The following is a 14,157-nucleotide window of genomic DNA, read 5'->3' as shown; positions in this document are numbered from 1 at the left end:
TTCTTCTACCTCCTCTCAAGGCAATCAAAAGTTGATTCAAGGGAGAGGACTTTAGCCATCAATAGCCTTCTCTGCAAGGGAGCTAGCACCCTGGGGAGATCCAAAGGCTTCGATCGCCTCATTACTTCGTGTGGATACCTGTAGAGGCCGGACGCGTGTGCGGCTTCCACTGAGCCTTGATCAAATACCACATAAATCAGATTTGCGGAGACCATCTACCCGCACAAGGTGAAGATCTGATCTTCTTAATAAAATGGTTTAAAATAATTTAATTCTAATCTATCTACAAACGAAAGATTTTAAAACACGTTCATGCGATGAACGGATCCCACATATGTTTTTCCGCTGCAATCTGAAAATTATTTCAAAATTTTCATGGCATATGAGGGATACTAACAATTCTTGCATTGTCATTAACCAATTACTATCTTTTTCAGCTTCTTTAAAAGATTTTGGTTCTATTTGAGAAACAAATGCAAGATGATTACAAACATCTCTAATGGAGGATCTAGTCTTAATTTCTTGTGAAGGATCACCAATTATTAGTTCTTTAGGATGACTATGTACGTACCTCCATTCTTTTGGTAGAGTAGTTTTACCTTTGAGTATTTGATCTTCTTCTTCTTGATTTTCATCATGCTCTGAATTTTCAGATGCAGAGATATCCTTTAGGGTTGAATCTTTGACTTGCTCATTTAGTTCTTCTGTATCATCATTGAGATCTACATTCTTTCTTGAAGAAGGATCATTAGATTCATCAAAGATAACATGTATTGACTCTTCTACGACTAGAGTTCTCTTATTAAATATTCTATATGCTTTGCTTGATGAAGAGTATCCAAGAAAAATAGCTTCATCTGATTTTGAATCAAATTTTTCCAAATTATCCTTACCATTATTTAGAACAAAACAGATGCAACCAAAAATATAAAAGTATGAAAGATTTGGTTTCTTATTTTTCAAAAGTTCATATGGAGTTTTCTTTAGTATTGACCTAATAGTAACTCTATTAAGAACATGACAAGCTGTATTTATGGTTTCAGCCCAAAAATACTTAGGTAAGTCACTCTCATATAACATTGTTCTTGCCATTTCAGTAAGAGTTCTATTCTTTCTCTCTACAACACAATTTTGTTGTGGTGTTCTTGGTGCAGAAAAATTATGATCAATACCATTTTTAGTGCAGAAATTTTCAAAATCGTGATTTTCAAATTCTGTTCTGTGATCACTTCTAATCTTGATAGTTTTTAATCCATATTCATTTAAAATCCTTTTAAACAGTTTAGTGAAAGCTAAAAATGCTTCACTTTTGTGTGCCAAGAATAAAACCCATGCATACCTAGAAAAATCATCCACAATAACAAAGCCATAATGCTTTCCACCTAGACTTGCAGTTCTAGTTGGTCCAAATAAATCCATATGTAGGAGTTCTAGAGGTCTATTTGTGGAGACAACATTTTTGGATTTGAAAGAGGTTCTGATCTGTTTTCCTTGTTGGCATGCAGAGCAGATTTTATCTTTTTCAAATGACAATTTAGGCAAGCCGAAAACAAGTTCTTTTCGGATAAGTTTTGAAATTAAGTCCATGCTTGCATGAGCTAATTTTCGATGCCATAACTAGCTAGCTTCATTGTTTTTGGTTTTCATTGCTACTAAACAGTCCATGTTCTTCATGAGTATTTGATCTAAATCAACCAAATACACATTCCCATGTCTATGTCCAGTAAATATTATACCACTGTTATTAATTCTAGAAACTAAGCATAATGATGATTCAAAAGTCACAATATATGCTTTATCACAGAATTGGCTAATACTTAGCAAGTTATGTTTTAATCCATCTACCAATAAAATATTTTCAATAAAAGTAGTTGGAGTAATCCAAATGTTACCAATGCCAATGATTTTGCCTTTTCCATTATCACCAAAGGTAACCATTCCTCCATCTTTCTTTTTGAGGGACATGAATTGAGATTCATCCCCTGTCATGTGTCTAGAGCATCCACTATTCAAGTACCATTTTTTGTTTGATGCTTGGGATGCTAGACACACCTGCAAAACAGAAATTCAATTCTTTATCTTTGGTACCCAAACTTTCTTGGATCCTTGAATGTTAGCAATGATGGTTCCCTTTGGAACCCATATTTTCTTAATTGAAACATTGCTTATAAGTTTTTGGCTTTTAGGATTGCAAGCAGTGTATTCTTGTTTATGTTTATCTAATTTAAACAATGTAGATTTTGGTTGAATATGAGTTTGCTTTACAAATATGTTTTTCAATTATTTCTGTTTCTTCAAAGAATTATATCCTAAACCAGCTTTATCATAAACTGCTTTCTGACTTTCTAGGATTAGAATTAATTTCTCTGAGCTTAGGGTGAATCTATCTACTATAGGTCTCAATTTTTCAAGTTCTTTAGCTAACTTCTGTTTTTCTTCATGCAGTTCCTTCTCATTATCTAGAAGCAGAGCATTTTCTTTTTCCAACATTTGGTTTTTAATCTTTAGCTCCTTATTCTTTAAACTAAGCTTTTTATATTCAATCATAAGCTCAGAAAAAGCATCTTGAAGTTCATCGAAAGTGAAATCTTATTCAGTATTTAAGTATATCTCACTTTCGTGTGCCATTAGACACAGATTTGCAGCCTCTTGTTGCTGTTCCTCTTCTCCAGAGCTGGATTCATCACTGTCACTCTAAGTAGCCAGCATAGCTTTCTTTCTCAACCTTTTCAGAGCCTTTTTTGGTAGAGGACAGTCTGTTCTAAAGTGTCCAGGCTTTTTGCACTCATAATAGACATATTGCTCCTTATTTTCTTTGTTTTGCTCCTCCTTGATTACAGGCCTTTTCTTAAAGTTTTCTCTATTTCTTTTAAAGAATTTTCTGAACCTTCTTGTAATCAGGGCCATTTCTTTATCATTTTCAGATTCAGAGTCCTCACTCTCGTCCTCATGCAGAGTGGATTTAAGAGCGATGGTTCTGCACTTCTTGGGTTCATCCTCCTCAAGGTTCTATTTTTTGAGAGCTCATGAGTCATTAAGGAACCCAGCAATTCTTCCAGTGGGAGAGAGTTGAGATCTTTTGCTTCTTGAATGGTAGTGACCTTTGCTTCCCATGCTCTAGGAAGAGACCTAAGAATTTTTCGAACAAGATCACTGTTAGAGTAAGATCTACCAAGGCTTTTCAGGCCGTTTATAATATCAGTGAATCTAGTAAACATTTCAGTTATAGATTCACTGCTTTCCATTCTAAATAATTCATACTTATGCACTAGCATACTGATTTTAGATTCTTTGACCCGGTTAGTGCCTTCATGTGTAACTTCCAGCCTATCCCAGATTTCTTTAGCAGTCATGCAAATAGATATACGATTAAACTCATTTGCATCTAAAGAATAGTAAAGAACATTCATGGCTTTTGCATTCAGCTGAGCCATTCTTTTATCATGGTCATCCCATTCAGTCTCAGATTTGAATGAGGTGATGCCATCAACAATTTTAGTTAGTGTGTGAGGTCCATTAATAATAACAGTCCATAAATTATAGTCAAGTACTTGAATAAAAATTCTCATACGAGCTTTCCAATAAGTAAAATTTGTGCCATTGAAAAGAGGTGATCTATTGGTAGATTGTCCTTCGGCAACAAAGGTTCCCATAGTGGCTGCCATGACCTTTAACTCTTGATTGTTAAATCAAAAAGTTTTGTGGGTACCAGGCTCTGATACCACTTGTTGCCTAGAGGTGCAGCCCAAGAGGGGGGGTGAATTGGGTCTCTTTAAAAAATAGTTAAAGTTAAAACGTGAAGAGAGTATGAGTTACTTTTATCTTAAAAATTCAGCAGTGGAAATAAGAATGCACAAATATGACAGTGAATAAAGTTATGAGAACTGTCAGAAATATGCAGAGGAAAGGAAGAGAAGAAGCACAATCACAAACACCAATATTTATAGTGGTTCAGTGCACTCCCAGCACCTACGTCCACTCCTCAAGCCTAGCTTGAGATTTCACTATAAACCAGCAGATTACAGCCTGATTGTTTTTCGGGCTCACAATCAAAATCCAATTGGTTTTTCTAGGCAACCAACCGAAAACCTTTTGTTTTCCGAGATCACAAACAACCAAGTTGGTTTTCAGACAAACCATCCAAAAACTTTACACCATTTATTTTTCCGGATTCACAAACAACCCAGTTGGTTTTCAGATAAACCAACCAGAAACTTTTCCCTTGCTAAATATTCCTTATTCAGCAACTTCCAATCGAGGCTTGGAAGAGCCTTTACAAGTTTCAACTAAAAGAATGCTGTAACTAGAAAACTCAAAGCTTCAGAATATAATGAGTAAATCAATGAAAATAAAAGCTGAAGCTGATGAAGAAGTTGGCTGTGGAAGGATGTTCCAATGTCCGAACAGCAGCTCTTCACAATGCGGTGAGAAGCTTCGACTGATTTTCTCATAGAAGAAAGTTTTAGATTCAGTGCCGGTGAGGATGATAAACTGTTAAGCTTTTCTTCTCTCTTTTTCTCAGTAGAAACCTTTTTGTTTTCTTGTAGAATCTTTTTTCTTTCCTCCTTGTTTCCATTCTGAGATTCCCTCATATTTATAGACAAATTCTTTGGCGGGACTTGAATTCCTTTCTTTCCATTCTGATGAGAATCTTTTTCTGTTACAGAAGAAGACAAAAGTCGTTCACAGCTTTCCGTTGTGGTCCCAGCAGTACAAGGGTTGACTCATGTAGCTCAAGGGTCAACTCATGTTCATTCTGGATCGGCACTTCAAATAGTCGAGAAGCTTTTACTGTGTCATCCTCAAAGGGTCGACTCTTAATTCTTAAGGGTCAGTTCATCTTAACCAAGAGTCGCCTCTTCAACCACAAGGATCGACTCATCTTCATTAGGAGTCGCTTCTTTAAACACAAGGGTCGACTCATCTTTAGTTTTTCGGCCAGTGCTGAGACTAAGCAGGGGTCGACTCCTCAAACGCAAGAGTCGACTCCTCAATTTCGGGGATCGACTTATTTTTAACAAGGATCAGCTCTTCAAGCTTTTCTTAGATGGTAAAAACTTTCTGTTTGCTTTAAACTACACAAGGGTCGACTCATATTTTGCGGGGGTCGACTCTTTGACTATGTTGCTTGAATAAAACTTATCAGAATCAACTTAAACTTATCCTTTTTGCTTAGAAGTTGACTCAAGTCTTTCAAACAGAAAACTTTAGACTTCTTCTCTGATCTCCATGGACTAGATTAAGATCATTTTCTTTTAGAACATATCCAATGAGATATGTGCGAAGAACTTATGATTTTGCATTGTTTCATTTCTTCTGATTTTTTTTGACTTATAAATCTTCACAATTAGACCAATGTCATTAGTACAGAACATGATCTCAAGTATTTTGTAATCATCAAAATTCATCCTTTAGGATTGACAAAAAGAAAAAAAAAGGATGAGGCATGAGCTCTCCTCCTCTTCCTTCTTCCACCGCAAACAAAAGGCAGCAAGTGTGTGCTTCCTTTTGTTCTTCCTTCTCCAATCCTTCTTCTTCAAGGGAGAGCAATCAAAGTTTTGGTTGCTGCAAGGAGAAAGAGATTCATCCATCAAAAGTATTATCTGCAAGGGAGCTAACACCCCAGGAAGATTCAAAGGCTTTGATCGGTCCTCTGCCTCGTGTAGATACCCGTAGAGGCCGAACGCGTGTGCGGCTTTAAGAGAACCTTCAACAAATCCACGGTTATCAGATTTGCGGTGATCATCTATCCGCACAAGGTGAAGATCTGATCTTCCTAATTATGTAAAAAGGTTTTAATCCTAATCTATCTACGGACATCGATTTTAAAATACATTCATGCGATGAACAGAATCTCGCCCATACCCTTTCACTGCATTCTGATTTTTCTGGAGCGTGCAAGGGATCCCAACACTTATTCCCACTTTTGATTAGGCGTATGGAGCTCCTAAAATTTAGGAGCTCCAAACTTATCTCCATAGAGGGGCGTACGCCCCTCCCTTTATGCCGCACCAAAAAGAAAAAGAAAGGAGGGGCGCACGCCCTCTCCTTTGTGTGCATCCAATCCTCCTCTAAGGAGGATTAGGTGGCCCCTATCACGTGAGTCCTAATCTAATTAGGTCTCTATTAAATTATGAATCAACTTGGACTTATCCATAAGAGTCCTAATCTATTTAGGATCCAATTAGATCATGACTCAATTGAACTCTTTAATCCTAATCTAATTAGGAGTCATCTTGATCTACCAAATCAAAATTAATTAGGACTTTAGGAGTTCTAATCCAATTAGGACTCATATAATTTTAGTCCTAATTCAATTAGAACTTTAGAAATTCTACTCCAAGTAGGACTCTTATTTAATAAGATCAAGCCCAATTAATTAAGTCCAATTGATTCAATTTAATTGCAATTCAATTGCAATTAAATTTTTTTTCAACTCACTAATTCTTAGTGGGTTAAACCAATTATCAATCAAATTGACAATCTTGAACAATTATGATTCCAACTCACAATTCGACTATTGGATCGTATACCTCCAATATGCATGACCCCATAGGTTCTATTCTGTCTGATGGTAAGATGTATTGCGATTTCTATCACAACATCATTAAAAAATTCTTTCAATGGGTTAGAATAATTCCAACTCATCTCACCAGGAATTATCGACCATCAAGATAGTCCCTGTGAGTCTCACCATCCACCAGTGACACCTAGCAGCATGTAGTGGCAACCCAACAAAATGGAATGATGAAACTCTAGGTGCAGCTATTATATGATACAATCCTACTATCGTGGATCCCTACAAGATGGAGGTTATGGATAACTCGTCAAACCCCATTGTCTGTCATATGTCAAGATTTATTCAACTTAAGTTTGAGAGTGGAAAACTTCTTTTCCACTGTACATACTGCTCCGGCCGAGGTCTTACAAACTCAATCTTATAAATTACATAGGATCACTCCTTATTTACCAAGGTCGATAGATTCTATGTAGGTGCATACTCTACTTCTACAGTGAACTTATTGCAGCCAATCTACACCACAAGGACCCATATGGCTAGAGACCATGTAAATATGCAGTCAAACTATAGCAACCTCACTGTGAATATCCGAAGCACCGCAGATCAAAGGACCAATCATACTACTGCAATATCAAGTAAGTCGCTGACGAGTAGATAGACATCCAAGTGACTTCTTGCTTTGGTCATGCTCAGTACCTTTATTCTCTAACAAGCACCTGAACTATCACTCCAGTATTCCTACACTGTAGACTCGAGACTCGTCCATCTAAAAGAAAAGTAATTTGTACACTAATCTCATCGGATTAATCACCATCCTCGTGATGATCCATCGGTCCTATCGGTTAGGAACATTTAGGAATTAATCACCAATGACACATGGCTCAAATTCTCAACTCTTCAGAATATGCATCATCATCTTATTAATTAATCACATAGACATATACACAATATGAATGAAAAAGATGCCCTTTTATTATTCAATAATAATAAAGTTGAGTACAAAATTATGTTCCAGAATAGATTATGTGTCAGCCAGATTGGCTTCTAGGGCATACATCTAACAGCTATGCCATGTGCCAACTTGTGATAGGAATGTTTGATTTTGGTCACATCACATGCCCTGCACTTCCATGCTCGAGCCATTCTTCTAGCTCGAGCTAGGAAGTAGATAGATGGGCTGATATCGGGTCAAGTATGATCCACCTCATCTCGCTGTCATAGCTCACCAATTTACCTGATGGTGACTTCAGGTAGTAATCATGAATTTTTAGTTTGCTATTTTGGGCGGATTTATTTATAATTCGAAAAGGCTAGTAGTTTGTATGACAAGACCATGTGACATCCTATTAGGATGGAAATATAATCAGATGTGTAGATCTTCGATTGATCAAAACCATTAAGATTTTCTGTTCTAAGAGCTATTGAGGTCGGCTTCTTGTATTGAGAGCCATGGTGGCGCAGCCCAAATGTGGCAAAGGATCTTGAAGCTTAGATGATGGTGTTTCTCTCTCTCTTTTTTTTCTTTTCTCAGATGATGGCAACTAGAGTTCTGATGAAAAAGATGGTAACTCATGGGATTGAAGTAAGGGGATCTGAGGTTCGATTGGATGGATTCAATTGGGTGGTAGCGGCTAGAAGGAAAAAGGCTAAATTGATCGTGCGGCTGAATTGTTTGGATTTTGGGGTGGAAACTAAAGTCTAAAAATTATGTAGATGGTAGAGATGAATGGAATAGTATCTGATGTTGAAAAAAATATAGAGAACAAGAAAATTAAAATAGAAATAAAAAGGATAACTATTGGATTAATGGAAGAGTCTCACCTCTAAAAGATCCAACCCATTGAGAGGAAGGAGTCTCACATTCTTCTCCAATTTTACTTGAAGTTTCACCAAGCACGTAGAGGATTTTCTCCCCACTGAAGAACACTTGAATACTCAGAGATTTCTCAAAAAAATTGTTGCTTTATTGATTCATCATACCTCCCCTTTTATAAAAAATGTTGGCAAAAGATAAACTCTAGCAAACAGAATTTTAGGATCTCCTAACGTAATAAGAACTTGACTAAATCTTTAAATATAAAGATAAACATCATAAACCACGTGCCAACTAAGGGTTGGACAAGTGTCACCCCTAGATTGTGTGCGGGTTGGAGTTTAAAAGGATAACTCCAACTGCATACTAATTCCTAGTCTAACTAGGATTAGTCCCCCTTGCTGCATAGTTCTTCTCCTAATACCACTAGGACTTCTTCCGTGGGACACATGGAGCAATCCCACACAATTCAAGACCCTTTCAATGCTTGAAAATCAGCCTAATTAAGCATTGAAGACCCTAATTAATTGTGAACTAATTTTACTTATTGCAACTGTTGCCCTAGGTGACAAGCCAAGAGGAGGGGTGAATTGGGTTTTCTAAATTTTTAATCCCTTAATCAAATTGATAGATGAATGGATAATTTAGCTAAAGTTAATTAAGTGTGTGCAGTGAAATTAGAAAGGCACACAATGTTGGAAACCTGCCCATGCCGCAGAAAATTAAAAAAAAAATTTTCAGATTCAGCGGAAGTGGCATGCGCGGGATCGATGTTCATCTCATGAACGTTATTCAAAAACCGTTCGTAAATAGATTAGGATTAAAAACTTTTGAACTAATTAGGAAGATCAGATCTTCACCTTGTGCAGATAGATGATCACTGCAAACTGAAGTTCATGGTTTAGGATGAAGGTTCGCTTGAAGCCGCACACGCGTCCGGCCTCTACGGGTATCCACACGAAGTAGAGAACCAATCTAAGCTTTCTTATCTCTCCGGGGTACTAGCTCCCTTGCAGAGACTACTTTGGATGGCTGATTTCCTTTCTTTGAATCAACCCTTAATTATGCTTGAGAGGAGGAAGAAGAAGGAAGGATCTTGAAGAAGAACCAAAAGCCTGACTGCAGCCCTTTTGTTTCCCTTGCGTTGGAAGAAGGAAGGGAGGAGAGGAGTGCCGCCAAGCCTTCTTTCTTTTCTTCCTTGCTTGCGGCTGAAGACCAAGGGGAGGAAGGGGGCCACGGCACAAGGGAGAAGAGGACTTCAATTGCCCTAGGTGCTGCCCACACCTCCTCTTATAAAGCAAGTGGAGCTCCAAACTGTTAGGAGCTCCTTGATAACATTCCAAGAGGGGCGCCGACCCCTCTTGTTTTGCCGCACCAAGGAGAAAAAGGAGGAGGGGCATACGCCCCTCCTTCTTGGTTAACCTAATCCTTCTCTAAGGAGGATTAGGAGGTCCTAATGTGGTTAAGTCCTAATCTAATTAGGCTTAGACCAAGGGTGAACCATTTTTGGGTTTAATCAATGCTAGTCCTAATCGAATTAGAACTCAAATGAATTATGACTCAATTGAACCCTTCAATCCTAATCTAATTAGGAGTCATTGTAATTTATTAGATTAATAATTAATTAGGACTTAAGTAATCCTAATTCAATTAGAACTTATTTAATTTTAGTCCTAATCCAATTAGGACTCTTATTTGAATCCGAAGTCCTAATCTAATTAGGACTTCTAGAAATTCTATTCTAAGTAGGAATCCAAATTGAATTCAAAATCCTAATTTAATTAGGATTGTAGGAATCCTACTCCAAGTAGGACTTCCAGTCCTAATCCAATTAGGACTCCAGGAATCCTACTCCAAGTAGGATTCGTGTTTAAATCCAATTAATTAATTTTCATTGTTCCTTCTTCAACTAATTATCAATTGAATTGATTACTCGTGATCCATAATCATATTTCAACCATCGGATCGGTCAATACCTCTAGTATTTGTGACCCCATAGGTTCTATTCTAACTGGTAGTGAGATTTATTGCAATCTCTATCACAATATCATTGAAAACTTCTTTCAATGGATTGGAACAATTCCGGCTCAACTCATTAGGGTTTATCGATCATCAAGATATTTTCTGTGAGTCTCACCATCCACCAGTGACACCTAGTAGCATGTAGCGGCTACCTAGCAGTATGGAATAATGAACCTCTATTGTGTAGTTATCGTATGATATAGTCCTTCCATCGTGGATCCCTACAGGATGGAGGTCATGGACAACTCGTCAAACCCCATCGTCTGTCATATGTCAAGATTTATTCGACTTTAGTTCGAGAGTGGAAAACTCTTTCTCCATTGTGTATATTGCCCCGGCCGAGGTCTTACGAACTCAGTCTTATAAATCACATAGGATCTCTCCATATCTACTGTTGTCAAATTCTTGTTTACCTAAAAATATGCTAAACAGATCGTTGTTAGAAGCGACAAACAAAGTTTAAATTAATTTTACTCTTACCTGTTCTACTCGAAGAATAGTGGTCGTAAGAGGTCGATCCACAGGGAGACGATTGGAGTTACATAAAAATTAAAACGTTCACTCGGAGTCGAAATCGATTCTTGAATAACAAAAGAAAAATATTACTTCGAAGATGTTTGAATGATTCTCTGGGTTACCAGAGAATGTTTTCTACTTGAAATTGATAAAAAGATAGGTATTTAAATTCGAAAAGCATTTATATATTTAACTAATCAAAGAAAAGCTTTGGCATAAATTAAAATGGATGAAAACAAGAAGATTGAAGCGAATACAAATTGCATAAAGGAAGATTTAATGTATTGTATAAAAAAAAAATTAAAAGATTGCATAAAGAAAACAAAAATTAAACTGAACCTAGAACAAGGATTGCATGAAAGAGAAATGATAGATTTTATAAAAATAAATTGATTACAAAGGTAGAAATGAAGATTGGTAGCTTGATGCTGCCTTTCTTCTGCAAATAAATAAAGAAAAGAAAGAAAAACAAATCACTTCTCTTCTCCCTCTCTTTCCCACGGTGGAACTTCAACATAAAATAATATTTTTTTTCTTTCCTCTTTCCAAGAACAGAGCATCCCCTATTCTTGGCCCAACCGAGCACACCTCCCTTCTTCTTTTCCAAAAACCGAGCTCCCCTTCTCCCTTGCCCCTTATATAGATCCCAGCAAGCACGTGGATGGCTGGATTATGGGAGGAAGGAGAGAGGATGCGACTTGCTGGGATTGCTCCTTCCCTCTTTTCGCACGGGCTGAGATGGGAAGAAATGGATGCTATGATCACGCCTTGCAATCGGATGGGAGGAGCTTGATTGCAGCGTGGGATGCCATGGCTGGGCGGATCGTGGAGGAGATTGACCACAGATGCGGTGGAGGCTGGGATTTTGCTTGGATGTGGAAATGGAAGGAGCTGGGCGCGCGGACGGATGGCTGGATGTGTTGGGTCGAGCGGAAGAAGATGAGCTGAAGAAAATCCCTTGCTAATCCGCTGCTCTGGCCGGAAGGGGAGGATTTGCTGTTGCTACAATGCGGAGGAGGAGGATGCGGTTGATGCTGGGAATCCGGAATGGGCGCACGGCTGGGAATGGAAGGAAATGGATGCGGTGAGGAGCCGATCACGGGATGCTTGCAGACACGGAAGAGGCGGACGGAGGGGGTCGATGATCCATGGAGCTCGGACGTGGCGTCGGAGGCTGGGATTTCGGGAGGACGTGGATCCGTGGGTGCAGAGGCAGGATGAGAAGCGACTTGCTGATTTGGGAGGCTTGGAAGAGGGGCTGGTTGGCTGCGGGATCGACGAGAGGAAGAAGAATTTGATGCATGATCGTTGGGATCTTCATTTGCTTGAAATCCGGAATGGCAGCTGGTCTGGAATGGAGCTGGGGTCTCCCGTGATCGTATGGACTGGCTGGACTTGAATGCTTGGGCTCATGCGATGGGGAAGGAAGCTAGGATTTTGATGTGGCTCGGACGCTAGAAAATTTTAGAAGCACGTTGGGATTGAAGGCTGAAGACCGTTGATGACGGAAGAGATCCGGTTGCATCGTGGGGCTGAGATCCATCACGTGAAAATGCTGGCTTGACTTGAGCTCGGGCTGCCGGGCATTGGGCTCAAACCCAATGTTAATTGGTTTCTTGTGTTACTTGCACTCAAGCACAAATACAACGTTAATTAGTTGATTTTATTATTAATGATTAGCTATAATACTAATTAAGATGGTATGACGATTACACTTTTGTGCTCTCATCACACCCTCCAACCAGCTTATTGCTGGTCTCTAGCAATTTAGTGCGAAAATGAGAAAATGAGAGTGCAAAAGTTTTAATTATTATTATATAAATACATGAACTAAGATAAGTACTCACTTTCGTAGAGCATTACGATTACACATAGCACGTGCAACAAGCTGTTAAACTCCTAGGTTACCCTTGTGGACGAGTGTTGTCTCGTGAGGGTTTACAGAGTTACCCACAAACTTCAATCCCAATTTTTTTTTTTTATGAAATGAAAGTCTAATTTCAAATACATAACTGATAAGAATTTCAAAAGCACACAAGGTTTTAATTACTAAGTAGCCCAAATTCTAGGTTAGTATGCAATTTAAGTTGAAGTCATTAAGTTTTCTGTTAGGGAGTTGTAAGACTTATTTATACTTGAGTGCTCAGTGAAGTCTGGACCATGCACAAGCTAAGGTTTTGGCTCCAAAATATCGCTAATGCTAGTAGTTTCCAAGAATTGGTTGGACAAGACCTATTTGCTGATTCAAAATCATCTTATCTGCAGGATTTTGAGAGCTGTGGATGTTTACTTTAATACCTCATGGGCTTTATCTGTAATATTCCAGTTTACTCGAATTTTTGCAACGATGGCTTTCACACTATTGTCTTTCTTAAGGTCAATATACAAAATTTTTTTTTCTTTTTTTATTTAAGAAACATGATAATTTATATATTGTGCACTTTTATTCCTGTGATGATTCCTCCATGTAGCGAGCAATTAGTCGACAATTCTCACATCAGTTGGCATGAGGTGTCGGGCTTCCTCATCACAAGTCCGCTGATCTTTGACAATAGGTAGCCCTTTTCGATGTACCTGACTAAATCCACAAATTTTTATTTTATTTATTTTTTTATTACTATTATTATTTTTTTTGTGTGAATCAGAAAAAGATGGTTCATCAGGATTCGAGGTTGCTACCATATTCTCAACACAATGTCGAACCTATACCTTAGAAATGCAGGCCAGATGTGTTGTGAAATTCAAAGCACTAATTAGCTTACAACTCACTAAAAGGAACTTAATAAAAAGAACTCACTTTGCACTACTTCCGACTAGTCAATGGGCCCTTAGATTTTATATACCTTGTGTGTTGTACAGAAATTATTATTATTATTATTATTATTATTATTATTTTATTTTTTTTAAAAAAATTTTAATTAAAATTTTTTTTTTATAAAATTCCAAATGCTTAAAAATACCTCCAAACCTAAATCTAACATTGTCCTCAACGTTAAAGAAAATTTAAAGTAGTAAGAGGACAGAGGAGAAGTTACCTGATGTGGGTGGGTAAATTGAAAATTGGAGCAAAATCCCCCAAACCTGCATGTTAGTAAAATTTTACAAAAAATTGGGTTGCCTTCCAAGAGCGCTAAGTTTTATGTCTTCAGCCAGACAAAATGTAGGTTCATTTTTTTTTTTCAACCATTATCTAAGAATGGTTTTGGAAGAGTCCGAGGAAGAACAGTCGGCCGATGACGATCTATGCTCATAAGGGGAACAGAGTTAGGGAGCGCATGTTCGACCC

The sequence above is a fragment of the Phoenix dactylifera genome, unplaced genomic scaffold (genome assembly GCF_009389715.1).
Source record: "Phoenix dactylifera cultivar Barhee BC4 unplaced genomic scaffold, palm_55x_up_171113_PBpolish2nd_filt_p 000218F, whole genome shotgun sequence".
Classification (NCBI taxonomy): domain Eukaryota; kingdom Viridiplantae; phylum Streptophyta; class Magnoliopsida; order Arecales; family Arecaceae; genus Phoenix; species Phoenix dactylifera.
Note: the sequence above shows the minus strand (reverse complement) of the source record.